General features: G+C 37.4%; 1 non-coding gene across 1 annotated transcript; it reads left to right on the forward strand.

Annotated features, from left to right (window-relative positions):
* The first annotated feature begins 4,873 nt into the window (after positions 1–4,873).
* On the forward strand, positions 4,874–4,977 carry LOC112787532 (small nucleolar RNA R71). Its single transcript, XR_003194940.1, has one exon. It is a non-coding gene; the product is annotated as a small nucleolar RNA R71 (small nucleolar RNA).
* The last annotated feature ends 7,684 nt before the right edge of the window (positions 4,978–12,661 follow it).

The following is a 12,661-nucleotide window of genomic DNA, read 5'->3' on the forward strand; positions in this document are numbered from 1 at the left end:
CCCATTTAAACCATCTGGGCCCGGCGCCTTTAAGCCCCCCATACTGAAGGTTGCCTCCTTAATTTCCCCATCCTTGATCTTTGCCATTAATTCTTCATTCATCTCTCTAGTGACTCTCCTAGGTATCTCTCTTATGCACTCCTCCATGTTTTTGACCCCAATAGATGTGTACAGCTTGGTGAAGTGCCCTTCCACTAGTCTTATTATATTGTCCTCTCCTTGAATCCACTGTCCTGATTCATTTCTCAATTTATCAATTCTATTCCTATTTCTTCTATGGATCGTTATAGCATGGAAGAAAGCTATATTTCTATCTCCTCATTTTAACCATTTCAGCCTTGATCTTTGTCCCCAATACTTCTCTTCCTGCTTCCATAGCTCTGAGATTTGACTTTTCAGCTCATTTGCTCTCCTCTGTTCACTTTCTGACATATCAGATTTCTGAATGTGTTGTAATTCTGTTTTCTTTATTTTAATTTCTTTATTTGCTCTCCTAAACTTCCTCCTACTCCATTCTGTTAACTCCCTCTTGCATCTATTTCTCTTTCTTATAAACTAATTCCAACAGCTTCTATTCCCGTCGTCCAAATGCCAGCTCCGCTTGATTACCTCCTTACACTCCTCATGCTCTGCCCAAAAGGCCTCAAACCTGAATTCCTTCTTTATCCCGACCAGCGGCTGTGTTACCGAAATTAAAGCGCAATGATCTGAACTTACAGCCGGTGAAGCTTTCAAAATAGCATTCTGGTATATTTGAATCCATTTCCAATTCACTATTACCCTATCCAACTTTTCCTTAGTGATGAAGTTATTTTTTGGATTACTAAACCATTTAAACTTACTCCCTTTGAGGTCCACATCTATTAAGCCATTATCATCCACAAATCTTCTAAAGGTTTCCAAATAGATCCTAGGTTGCGGATGAATGCCCACCTTTTCGTCTTGACTTAGAACATCATTGAAATCGCCCAAAAAGGCCTGGGGTTCTTCTCTATTCATATTGCTTTCCGTGAGTTCCTTCCATAGTTTTCTTCTTCTTTGAAAAACTGGATTTCCATACACAAAGATACCCTGCCAACTCAAAAACATTAATATTAGCATTAGCTTTACATAACAAACATAGCCCACCGGACAAGCCCCGGAGTTCTACACAAAACATATTATCAAAATGAAGCCTTCTTTTTATCCTAATCATTTTATCTTGCCTAGTGCCCAGAATTCTTAAGCACACTCTTTTTTTGCTTTGGATCACGACTTTAACCGCTCAGTCTTAAGCTTTTCACTTGACACCTTCACGCCACAAGCACATGGTTAGGGACAGCTTGATTTAGCCGCTTAGGCCAGGATTTTATTCCTTAAGGCCCTCCTATCCATTAATGCTCAAAGTCTTGGATCCTTTTTTTTTTTCCGCAAGCTTTGTGTTCTTCACTGCTTTTTCTTGCTTCAAGAATCAATTTTATGATTTTTCAGATTATCAATAACATTTTTCTTTTTCATCATTTTTTCAAGAGCCAACAATTTTAACATTCATAAGCTTCACCATCAAAATTATGCACTGTTCAAGCATGCGTTCAGAATCACAGAAAAAAAATACCACCACATCTCAGTAAATCAGACTATTCTTAAAATTAACTCAATTTCTCATGCAACACATCACTTCTTTTTCTTTTCTTTTTAGATTCAAGTTCAGTGAGTGGTACATGAAACATCTTTTCAGTCATTAAAGCAATTAAAAGAAAACTAAACTAGTCCTAGGATTCTAACTAATAAAGGATCATGCAACAAACAAAGCAAAATAATAGGAAACCGGAACATAACATAGATAAAGAGGGGAGGAATAAAAAATGAAAGGAACTCAACCACCTTAATTATGCTAGCGGTCACTTTATTCTTCGCGAAGATGATTCACCTCCCTTTTGTACTAGAAAACCTATAAGCGCAGCGTCAACACCAAACTTAAAGGTTTGCTTGTCCTCAAGCAAATAAGAACTGAAAATAGAGGAGACAAATATTAAAATGAAAGGAAAAAAATAAAAGGATAAGAAAAAAAAAGAGAGAATTAGGATTGGGAGAGAGAGAGAAAGAAAACTGGGCGGCGCAAGCGACGCATTCGCGTGCAGCACGCGATCGCGTACGTCGCGCATTCTTCATAATGACGCGATAGCGTCAGGCACGCGTTCGCGTGGATAGCCATATATTCTACTGACGCGAACGCGTCAGTCACGCGTCCGCGTGACCAAATTTGTGCTTTTAGCACACTTCTTGCCCCAAGCTGGCACAACTCTCTACCCAAACGCTCTTTTACGTCGAATTTGCAGGTCACGCGATCGCGTCGGTCACGCGATCGCGTCGGTGACGCGACCGCGTGAATGACAAAAATCACAAACGACGCGAACGCGTGGGATCGTTTGTGCGAAAGGCTCCATTCTGGCACCACTCCCGCGCAACTCTCTGTAACTTTTTATTTTTTTCTTGCACACCTAGATGACGCGTTCGCGTCAGCGACGCTGGCGCGTTGGGTGCTTTTTTTTTTTATTTTATAGCTTGAGGTGTTCAGTTCCTGGAAGAACATAGCTGCATGATCAGAAAATTAGTAAGAACTAAAAAAAAAAATAAAATAACTAAGAAAACTACTACTACGAAAAATAGCTAAGGATATGAATTTATCGGGTTGCCTCCCAACAAGCGCTTCTTTATCATCACTAGCTTGACGGTCAGCTCCTCTAAGGAGGAGGATCATAGGGGCTCAGCTCTTCACCCCTTACTTTGAACTTCTTTCATGTGTCTCCATAACGTAGCTCAATATGCTCCAGAGAGAGGATTTTGATTACTGTATAAACCCATGCTGGATTGCTGGTCAACACCACCTTCATTCCTGGGGAGAAACCTTCAGTGGGGATCTTTTTGTTTCTCCATCCTCTGGGTATTTTTTTTCTTTTTGGGGACCTCCTCTTTGGTGGATGATGCAGTTTCAACACCAAACTTAGGTTTGATGTCAGGCGGAATTTTATCGGTTGTCACCACAAGAGGTTTGAGTTGCAAATTCTGCTGTGCATCATCAGGGGGTTCTTGAAGGTTTGGATCAATAAGCTCAGCCTGCATGCACCTCTCTTCTTCACCTGTTGAATGTACATATTTGAAGACATGAAAGACCAGTTGCTCATTATGCACTCTAAGCACTAATTCACCCACTTCTACATCAATCAGAGCTCTTCCAGTGGCTAGGAATGGTCTTCCTAGAATTATAGAGGCATTCTCATCCTCCCCTGTATCAAGAATCACAAAATCTGCTGGGAGGAAGAACTTACCCACTTTGACCAAGATATTCTCCACTAATCCCTATGCCGGCTTCATAGATTTGTCCGCCATCTGTAATGCTATCTTTGTGGGTTGTGCCTCTTGGATCTGCAGCTTCTTCATCACAGACAAGGGCATTAAATTGATGCTTGCTCCCAGATCACATAAAGCTTTCTCAAAGGTTGTGCTCCTAATAGTGCATGGAATTTGAAAGCTCCCTGGATCTGGCATCTTTCTTGGCAAGTTATTTTGAATTACAGCACTACATTCCTTAGTCAGGACTACTGTTTCATCTCCTTTTAAACGCTTTTTCTTTGACAACAGCTCCTTCATGAACTTGACATAGATAGGCATTTGCTCTAAAACCTTAGCAAAAGGAATATTGATTTGTAACTTTCTGAAGATTTCCAAGAACTTTGAGAACTGTTTGTCCTTGGTCTCCTTTTGAAGTCTCTGAGGATATGGCATTTTAGGCTTGTATTCAGGAGCCTTTGGCAAAGTAGGATAAGTGTCAAGAGAGTCTGGGAATGGGTTGTCCGCACGCTTTGGAGGGGCGTGTTCTACTTCTTCTTTCCTCTCCTCTGGAGCTTCCTTTTCAACTAGCTCTTCATTGGCCTTGGTCTCAGAGCCAGCTACTTTACCACTTCTTAATTGAATACCCTTGCAATCTTCTCCTGGGTTCACCACTGTATCACCTTGAATTGTACTTGCAGACCTCTCAAGTATTTGCTTGCTCAGTTGGCCCACTAGCACCTCTAAGTTTCTAATGGAGGCCTTGGTTTCCTGCATAAATTGTGCTTTCGCACTTGCTACTTGTTCACTTATTATGGTGATAGCCTTGCATTCCTCTCTTGGATTTGGAATTGTGTTACTAGGAAGGCTATTAGTGATCCTCTGATCAATTTCATTGACCTTTGTGGCTAATTGACCCATTTGAATTTCCAGGTTCTTGATGGATGCTCTGGTTTCTTGTCTAAAACCTGTCAATATTGCTTCCAAATCATTGTTTTACTGGAAACCGCCTTGAGAACTATTGTTGACGTTCTGAGGTCTCTGAGGTTGGTCCCTCCATCCAAAATTTGGGTGATTCCTCCATCCCTGGTTGTATGTCTTAGAATATGGATCATTGTTGGGATTTCTAGGACCACTCCCCATGTAACTCACCTGTTCAGAAGAAGGTTGAGCATAATCATAATTATCATTTTGCATAAAGTTACCTGCCATGTCATAGGAGACTTCCTGTAGTGGATTTTGGGTGTTGATAGCTGAGACTTGCATGCCACCCATCTGTTGAGTAAGTAGATTTATTTGCTGAGACATCAGCTTGTTCTAAGCAAGAAGAGCATTAACAGTTTCTACTTCCAACACACCTCTCTTTTGAGAGGTTTCAGAGTTCACAGGATTCCTGTTAGATGAGTAGAGATATTGGTTGCTTGCAACTAATTCAATCAGCTCAATAGTCTCCTCTGGTGTCTTCTTATTGTGCAATGAACCGCCTGCAGAGGTATTTAAGCTCATCTTTGACATCTCTCCTAAGCCTTCATAAAAGATATCCAGTTGGGTCCACTTGGAGAACATGTCAGGAGGGCATTGCCTAGTCAGTAGCTTGTATCTCTCCCAAGCTTCATAAAGAGTTTCACCCTCCTTTTGTCTGAAAGTCTGAACCTCCAACCTAAGCTTAGTCAGCTTCTTTGGTGGAAAAAAATTAGTGAGAAATTCAGTAACAACCTTTTCCCAAGTATTCAGACTCTCCTTTGGTTGGGAATCTAGCCATAGCTTTGCTTTATCCCTCAGAGCAAACGGGAAAAGCATGAGTCTGTACACCTCTGGATTCACTCCATTTGTCTTCACAGTATCACATATCTGCAGAAAATCATATATGAACTGATTTGGATCTTCATGAGGAAGTCCATGATACTGGCAGTTTTGCTGCACCAGGGTGACCAGTTGTGGCTTCAACTCAAAGTTGTTTGCAGTTATAGGAGGCATCACAATACTTTTTTCATAAAGATCCACAGTAGGGGCAGAATAAGAGCCAAGCACTCTCCTCTGTTGATCATCCCCATTCGGATTTACCACATTGGCATTAGCATTATTATTTGCCATAGTGGATTCTGCAGCCTTGCAAAGTCTTGCTTGTTGTAAACGTTGCCTGAAAGTTCTTTCAGGTTCAGGATCAAAGTCTAAGAGATGTTCTTTGTCTCTATTCCTGCGCATACACAAGCAGAAAACAAGAAAAAAATGGGATTCTCTACGTCAGAGTGCAGAGAAGTTCCTGTGAGGTAACCTGTGTAAAATAAAATAAAAATACTAAATAGATAAAAAAAATTCAAAAATTTAAAAGAAAAAATAAACAGAAAAATTAAAATAAAAGCAACTGGGTAACACCAAACTTAATTTCAGAAATTAAGAAAAAAATATTAATGCTAAAATATTTATTTATTTATTTATTTAATTTTTTTTACTTATTTTTTTTATTAAATTTAAAGATAAAAACAAAACTAATAAAATATAGAAAGAGAAAATAAAATAATGAAAGTAAACAAAAACAAAAATAAAAGAAAGTAAAAATAGAAGGAAATTAAAATAAAAATGAAATAATAAAATATAAAAAAATTTAAAAACGAACTAAAAAAAAGAAAGAAAGATCAAAGCAAAAGGACGTAAAGGAAACAAGAGGGGGGGGGGGAGAAACGAACGAAACTGTACGGGAAATAAAATAAATAAAAAAATAAAAATAAAAATTAATAATAATAAAATAGAACTAATTAAAATTAAAACGCCTAATCTAAGCAATCAAATAACTAATAGTTGTTAATCACAGTCAATCCCCGGCAACGGCGCCAAAAACTTGGTGCGGTATTTTTACAACCACACTTACTAACCGGCAAGTGCACCGGGTCGTACCAAGTAATACCTTACGTGAGTAAGGGTCGATCCCACGAGGATTGATGGACTAAGCAACAATAGTGTTTAATAGACTTAGTTAGACAAACAAAAATTGGTGTTGAGATGCAATATAAAAGACATTAAACAATATCAAAAATATTAAAGAAGGGCAAGTAATTAAGATGGGAATAATATATGAAGAAAATAGTTAAGGGTTCAGAGTTATCTATTTTCTGGATTGACTTTTCTTATTAACTATTTTAATTATGCAAGATTTAATTCATGGCAAACTATTTATGACTAGACCCTAATTCCTTAAACCTTCCTAGTCTCCTCTAAAATTCATCAACTGCCAATTCCTTGGTCAATTAATTCCAATTAGAGGGTGATGATCAAATCCTAGTTTATATGCCACAAGAATCCTAATTATTCAAAGATAAAGGGATTATATGTCACGTATCCCGTTAAATACAAACAATTAGAAATTCAGGATAATGTGTTTTCAAGCTATTGTTCAAGTAAAGAGCTTTTCCAAGTTTTACAAGAACTCAAATAGAACATGGGTCATACTTCCGTTCCACCCAAATTCATAAAATAAAGAACGAAAATAATTATTGAAATATAAATCAAAACATGAATTAAAATAAAAAAAAATAATACTATCAATCCATATAATAGACAGAGCTCCTAACCTTAACAGTGGAGGTTTAGTTGCTCATGGAAAAGAGAAAATAAGGATTCAGGTAAGAATGTACCCCCTTGCAATCTGATGGCATCAGATTCCTTTTTATAACTAATCCTAATAAATTTAAAATCTAATATTTAAAATTAAACTTAAAATAATATCTTTTCCTAATTTAAGATTTGAATTTAAATTTGAATTAATTAACAGATCTTCAGTTGATGGGTGGGGACCACTTGTTCTGTCCATTCTGCAGCTTCTAATCTGTGTTTTCTGGGATGAAAATTGAGTTAAAACAGCCCAGAAATCGCCCCCAGCGTTTTTCTGCATTTTTTGCACGTGGCGGATGTGACGCGTCCGCGTCGTCCACGCGTTCGCGTCATTTGTGCAGATTCCAGTTCACGCAATCGCGTCATGCACGCGATCGCGTCATTGTGATTTCCTCCATTCCGCGCGGTCGCGTGAGCCATGCGTCCGCGTCGGTATTCGCTGGTCATCTCCTTGGCTTCTTCTCTTTCTCTGCAGAAACTCCATCAAATTCCGCCAAATGCTACCTAAAATAAACAGTATTGTACAAAACTCGAAATAGCATCCATAGTGGCTAAAATATAATTAATTCTTAATTAAATTCAACAATTTAGATGCAAATTCACTAGGAAAAGATAGACAAGATGCTCACGCATCACCTAGCCCTAGTTTCCATAAGAAACACTATGAACGGCTTAACTTTTTTACATAGATTATATAATTCGGATATTGTCGGGGCAGCCGCAATTCCCCGACAATTCCAGCTAATGATACTCATGGCTGAGGGTGGGGCATGCTAAGGCCCGCCTCCTCAGCCATTTGTAATCCCCTAAACTGACCAGAAGCATTCAGAGATAAGTCATACTCCCCTCTTTCCAGTGTATTGTTGTTGTTCTTTATCTTCTTAGGCATTCTGGCCTCTTGATCCTCCTTCCATTCCTCATTTGTAAGCATTAGCACCTGTTTATTCTCTCTTTTCCTTTTCAAACTCAGCTCCAATTCCATCTTTTTTGCTAGTTGTGTCTCCCATTCGGTAGGAGCTTTCTTTCCATTGTCTTCATCTTCATCTTCATTACTTGCTAGTTCTACATAGTAGGCGTTATCACCCCTATTTTTCTGCTGCTCCACAAATGTCTTTTCTCTCCTATGTACTTCCATGGAAATCTTCTTGAATATTTCTTCTCCATCATCTCTTTTTATCCTTCCTTGATCCTCGTTTATCCATTCCCTATCAATATTTTCCTGTTTTTTCTTCTCCTTGGCTGTCATGAGTCTTTTTAGTTGCTGGCCTATAGTTTCCTTTTCTCCTTCTTTTTTATGGGCATACTTCCAATCTTCTTTTTTGTAGCTGTTGACTTCCCCCTCTTCTATTGCATAAAGAGTCAGCCTACCTTCTTTTAGTTTATTTGTGTTTTTTCCAGCCCTCCCATCTATCTCGAAACTGTTTTCTCTTCTATTCCACACTTGTGTTTGATCTGCCAAAATATTGGGCCCAACATCCTTTTTCTACCCATGGATACCCACTTCCTGAGCTTCCTTCCCATTTTCTCCCTTTTGGGCCTGTTTGATGTAAGCCCATTCATTATTCCACTCTCTTATCTCCCTAATAAGATTTTTAAACTTGTGAGCTGCCCTTAAATCACGCTGCATATCCTCATATCCCTGAAAATCAAGGATTTTTCGTACTTCTCCCACCTGCTCCCCTGCTTCGGTCATCTCTTATTCTCTCCTTGGTTGGTTTTTCCAGACGCTTTCTTCCCTGAATTTCTGCTGCAGACCTTGTTCAGCCCTAATCTGGCTTTCTTCTGTGTTTCATTCCTCATCACTCTCTCTTCCAAGACTTTGTGGAACACGCGCCTGATCTTCCTTCTCTTCCCTCCATCCCTGTTGTTTTGAACTTTCTCCTCCCATGGCTGAAACTAGTCGAACTTGGCTGACTCCTAGTCCTGGTGAGTACTTCCTCTTTGTTGGGTCCCAGCATGCCATAACTGTTGGATTCTTGCATATTTTTTTCTCATGCCCTAATATTCTACAATTAAAGCAGTAACTATCTGGCAGCCTCTCATATTTGAAGAAAACCCATAATGGTGGCATCTCTTCTCTTTCTAACCAGAAGCCAGTAGGCAAGGCCTTGGTTATATTGATACTGACTCTAATCCTTAAAAAATATCTCCTAAGAACACCATTCACCTTTGGGTCTTCAGCCTCAGCCAAAACCCCCTGCATTCCTCCTATCAAGATTCCTGTCTCCTTATTCATGTCTCCTTATTCAGACTCAAAGTTGTACTCCGGGACTTATAGTAGTCTTTGAGACATTTTCCATTCATCAAAACCTTGAAACGACGTCGTTTCGAAAAAAAAAAGAAGCGTAGAAAAACGTCGTCATTTTATATTTAAAAAAAAAAACAACAATCACCTTCTTCTTCAACTCTTCAACTCTATTCTTTTTCTTCTTCTTCTTTAACAGATCACAAAAATAAAAACCAACAATACAAAATATCACAAAAAAAATCAGCATTAATAAGAAAAGATCAATCAACTTAAATAGCAAGTATCAATCAACCTAAACAGCAACAAGTACAAAAAATAGCAACAATAAAAAAATCAATAATAATTACAGAATAGAAAACAACTAAAATTAACCATTGTTATATTAAAACAGTATCAGGAGCAACAACCACCTAGAACATTAAAGAATAATAATTGAATAACTAAAAAAATAAAAAAAATCATCATGGCTGAGAGAGAGAACCGTGCCAGAGAAGAGAAGAGGGAGGCAGAGGGAGACAGAGCAGAGATGGAGGCTGGCGAGCGGCACGGCAACAAGACGAAGGATGGCGAGCGGCGCAACGATGACAGAGAAGGTTGATGCTTTGTACCTCTGCCTCTACTGTGTTTGAGTGTGAGAGACTCGGTTGAGATGGGAGATGAGCGGCGCGGCACTGAAACGGAGGCCGACAAGAGGTGGCAACAGCGAGGGTTGACGAGAGATCTTGTGAGTGTGAGAGTATGGTTGGGGAGGGGGAGGGCATCAGGTTGGGAAGGAGAAGGAGAAGGGAAAAGACCTCAAGTTGGGGAAGCAGAAGAGGAAGGGGAATGAGAAGGGCGTCAGGTTGGAAAAACAGAAAGGGAAGGGGAAGCGTTGGGGGAGAGAAAGGGGATGGGTTGAGGATGGGGAAGGGGAAGGGAACGGATTAGGAACTGGGAGGGGACGTTTTTCTACGCCTCTTTTTTCTTTTTTTTTTTCTTTTTTTGCAAAACAACGTCGTTTCATGGTTCTGATGAACGGAAAGTGTCTCAGGGACTACTATGAGTCCCGGAGTGCAACTTTGAGGATAAATTTGGATAATTATTAACTTCAGGGATTACTTTAAGACTCGAGTGCAACTTCAGAGACTACTTTAAAACTTAACTCCAAATTATGTCCTCTGTATATTTGACATGGTATTGCCCTCTTGGATTTCTATACGACCAAAAGGTCAAAGACCAATTTGTCCTTTTCTCTTATTAAAAGCAAATAAAATTAGTTTTATCAAATAATGTCTTTCTTCTTCTAAAACTGTCCAGGAATCATGTCTGTCGACCCGAATCGTTTAAGATACGGGCCGACCGAAATGTTTTCTTTATCTAAATCCGACTAAAAGAAAATTAACTTATATTGGAATACAATTCTTAAAAAAAATTTCTTGCACTACCTATTACACTAAAAATAGTAATAAACAAAGCATATTTGGGAGGTGAAATGAGTGCATATGGTTTGAGCATAGAAAAGAGAGTACTTGTTGTGAAGAGAGAATGAATATATTAAAAAAAATATGTACTTTTTATTTATTAATTTGATGAATTCTGATTTTTTTTTCGGTCAATAGATTACACACCCTCAATTTTAGGTATCCCAATCCCAAATCCTAGATACACAACACACCGAGTCACCAAAAAAAAAAAAATACACAACACACCCACACACTTCTCACATAGTTACTAAATTTGAGTTTGAGACCTTTGAGGTGGAAAAGAGGAGATATGCCATATGAGTTAAGGCTCATTAGCTCTTGAATTATTTTTTTTTAAATTCAGTCATTATTTAGTTACCAGCCTACTTTGCCAGGTCCAATCCATCAAGCCAAACCAACCAATTGACCTCGAGTGACCCTATTGGCCCAGGGGCAACTGTCAATTAAAATGGATTATTTGTATATCAATCCGTTAGAATCAATTTCTTGTAGGAGTGGTAAACGGGCCTAAATTTGCTAGGTTGGCTCACATAACCCATCAAAAAAGGCGGATTGGGTTGAAAAATTGAGACTGCCACACATCAAAGTCCGCTTAATCCGCACCGCTTAAACTGCGGGTTTTGGTGGGGCGGGCTTTTCCGCCGGACTTAGAATTTTTTTGAAGATGCTCTAATTTAGTGTTTTGAATTATGTTTTACGTTTGATTGATTATGTTCTAAATTTGTAGAAGTTTAATTATATATTTTGGACAATATATATTTTACTTTGGACAATGTTAGTTTTATTATTTTGTTTCAAAAAACTTGGTTTATAATTATGTTTATTACATATTTATAATTTTAAAGACTTTAATGTTTGTAAATTTAGAAATTATAATTTTTTATTTCTTTAGAAATTATAAATTTATTAAAATGGTTGTGAAAATTATATATATTATTTAATATTTAATAGTAAAAAAAAAATTTGGCGGGCTTGGCTCGCCAGTCCACTATTAGGCGGAGTTGGATGAAGTTTCGAGACCGTCTCATTAGGTGGGACGGGACGGGCCAACCCGTCAAAAGATAGGCTTTTGGTGGGACGGGACGGGACGGGTTTTTCCACTTGCTACCCCTAATTTCTTGTATGATAAAAACTGTTTTTTTATTTTATATATATAAATCACTTTAATTGATTTTTAAAATTAGAAATAATTTTATTTTTGTGAATTGATTTAAATTGGTGTACTATATTAAAAACTGATTTAAAACCAATTTATTGTGGAGGAAAATAGTTTGGTGCGTTTTATAAGCCATTTAAAATGGTTTGATGCATGTCTAGTTCAGTTAATGAAAAATCCAAACGATGAACACTCCTACCCTAAGCAAGCAAGAAAACATGTTCAACAATTTGCATCTACATATTAGTAAGTTAGTAACGAATAAGCATGTTTGGATACTTCAGCCTAGCACTTCAGTCAAATTTTCAAATACAGTAATAGGCGTCTAAAATTCCAGCCAAATCTATCTAGAGCATATTAACTTTTCTAGCAAATGACAATCCTTTTTTGGGCTATTGGGCAACACCCTAACTAATGAGAATGTTATGCTGTCGATATAATAGGCTATTAGTAAAGAGATTACTATGATTTTTTATCTATGACCATTAATACTTTAAGCAGTACTAATAATAATACATAAATAAAAGCCTGTGAACTATTTTTTGTTAATATATAAAGGAATAGAGTTTAGTTAAGACAATGAAAATCATAGTCTCTCGAATTTTTTATAAAAAAATTAGTAGTATTTTTTAAAAAAAATAAAAAAATAATTCAGTTAATTTAAATATTTTATTATAACTTAAAACATTTAGTTTTGATTTTTATCTCTTATTTTTATTGTAAAATAAATTTTAGTTTTAAACATTAAAAATATGTTAAATTTGGACTGAATTGAGTAGATCTTTGTTGATTTTCACAACACATCAAAATTAAAAGATAAAATTAAATCAAATAAAAAAATTATCTAACAAAAAAAAATATAAATAAAAAAATCAT

Source organism: Arachis hypogaea, chromosome 20 (genome assembly GCF_003086295.3).
Source record: "Arachis hypogaea cultivar Tifrunner chromosome 20, arahy.Tifrunner.gnm2.J5K5, whole genome shotgun sequence".
NCBI classification, from domain to species: domain Eukaryota; kingdom Viridiplantae; phylum Streptophyta; class Magnoliopsida; order Fabales; family Fabaceae; genus Arachis; species Arachis hypogaea.